Source organism: Triticum dicoccoides, chromosome 6A (genome assembly GCF_002162155.2).
Source record: "Triticum dicoccoides isolate Atlit2015 ecotype Zavitan chromosome 6A, WEW_v2.0, whole genome shotgun sequence".
Classification (NCBI taxonomy): domain Eukaryota; kingdom Viridiplantae; phylum Streptophyta; class Magnoliopsida; order Poales; family Poaceae; genus Triticum; species Triticum dicoccoides.
Genome location: NC_041390.1, coordinates 426,482,890 through 426,485,346, shown reverse-complemented (window position 1 = coordinate 426,485,346; position 2,457 = coordinate 426,482,890).

Here is a 2,457-nt window from a genome sequence, read left to right as displayed (position 1 = left end):
GTCCGGCTGGGGTCCGGATGATCCGGGACATGTCCGGATGGTCTGGCTTTAGGATGCAGCTTCGGGTGTTCTCGGGTATCCACTTATCCGGATCGTCCGAGCTCTGTCCGGATCGTCCGGGCTCTGTCCGGATCGTCCGGGACCTCGTCCGGATCGTCCGGCCAGCCTGGTGTCGTGGTTCTAACTCTGACAGTGATGTAGGGGGGTGTGTATGGAGAGGCTAAATCTTAGCTATGGAGGAGTTGTAAGCACGCGAGGATTACGAGTTCAGGCCCTTCTCGGAGGAAGTAACAGCCCTACGTCTCGGTGCCCGGAGGCGGTCGACTGAATTATGCGTGTGTGAATAACAGAGGTGCGAACCCTTCATACTGAGGAGGGGGTGGCTTATATAGAGTTCGCCGGTCCTCTCCTGCCCTCAGTAATGCAGGGTTTAAGGTACATTTAAGGTTGGGCGTTCCTAGTAACGCCCCTAATAAAGTGCTATAATGACCATAAAGACTACTTAATAGCCGACCGTTTGCCTGCGGATTGACTTTGGGTCTCCTGGCAGTCGAGTGGTTGGCTTCATGGTCGAGTGATAGCTTCTTGGTCGAGTGTCTTGAATCCGTCGAGTGGGATACCTTCAAGTCGATTGAAAGGTGACTTCTTCTAGGGATGTCCTTGGGTAGGGCTCTTTGGACAGGTCCGTGCCCCTACCCTAGGTACATAGCTTCATCATTAGCCCCCGAATGGATCGAGGTTTGAGTGGGGAAAGAGTTGGAGATCCTTCCGACTGGTTCTTTGGGCTACATGAGTGCCTCGTTTTGGGTCAATCGTCACGGATGACGTCGTCAACCTCTTCCAGTCGCCTTGATCCATTCCAGGCCTTTCGTCGAGTGAATTTCTTCACTTGTGACATACCGAGTGTCGGCGCGAGCGGGGTCTTCTGTTTTGACAAGTTGTTTTGCAGCCCGCGGATGTCGTGGGATTCGGATTTCGGGAAGCGCGCGGGACGGGAGCGGCCGCAGTAATCGGAAGCGATAAAGTGGAAGCTCCTCGATTTCCGCGCCACCTTTTTCGCCACGTACTGTGCGCGCGTCTGCTGCGGGATTTGACTGGATTGCCTGGGCCTACCAGTCAGCCACTCGGGAGCAGCCTCTTATAAGTAGCCGGCTCGGGGTTTCCAAACAGTGTGCTCTCTTCTTCCTCTCTCCCTTCGCAAGCTCCTCCGCCACCTCCGCTCTCACCCTAGCGCCGCAGACCCGTGCGAGATTTGCCGGCGACGATGGCGAAGGACAAGACATCCGCTCTGGAGCGCGCGAAGAAGGCGGCGGCGCAGGGGAAAGGGAAGAGATCTGCTTAGGGCGGATCTTCCTTAAGGTCTGCTCTGCCCCGCGGCTGGATCCAGGGCGACTCGATGCCGTCGGTGATCCGGCAAGAAGATCTCGACGACATGGTCGAGGGGGAGTCATTCCCCACGAAGTTGCGCGTCTCCCGGGGAGAGAGATCGAACCTCAGCCTCGCGACGGTGAGTGTGTGCTCCTAGCCACCCATGTCGACCGCGGGTTTTCTCTGCCGCCCCATCCTTTTTTCCGGAGCTTCCTGAACTTCTTCGGAGCGCAGCTCCACCACTTCACTCCCAACTCCATCGTATACCTTGCTGCTTTCATCTCCATGTGTGAGGGTTTCTTGGGTTGCCGCCCCCATTGGGGACTCTTCAAGCACATCTTTACCTGCCGTTCCCAATCGGTCAAGAAGGCCAAGTCGAGTGACGAAAGGACGCAGGTGATCCAGCTGTGCGGGGGCCTGGCGATCCAGACGAGGGGAAAGAGTTGTTTTCCATCTATCACCTTCCCGGAGTCGGTCCGCGGTTGGCAGGCGACCTGGTTCTACTGTCAAGACCAGGCGACCCCAGGACAGTCGACTGGTGTTCCCCCTTTCTCTCTCGACCGAGCTGAAAAACCTGCTTCTCTAAAAGTGACGCCGGAGGAAAAGGCCCAAGTCAAAGTACTGGCTGGTCGAGTGGTTGAGCTTGTCCATGAGGGCGTGACTGGTATGGACTTGCTGGAGGTCTTCCTCCGGAGGCGCATCCAACCGCTCCAGGCTCGTGACCACCCGATGTGGCTGTACTCGGGTCTCGACGACACCATTCGGGTCCACTCGGAGGAGGTTACTGACGAGATGCTGGAGGGGTGGCTGTCGAGCATCACGGGGAACAAAGACAACCCCCGAGGAGCCAGGAGGGTAATTCCACTCGACAACTCGTATGACGTGGACCAGGTATGTCTTTATGCTCCTGACTGAGATCTTGTTTTCTTCATTGGTCTTCTTTGAGTAGGTCGATTGACTTTCGTCTTATCTGTTGTTTTCCAGGCGACTACCGAGATGTACTCGACGCCCAATGGGGCACAGGGGGCAACTGAGGAAGGGGAGGCGAGCGGAGGTGAGAGCGGAGACGATCAAGGCGAGTGGGAGTCC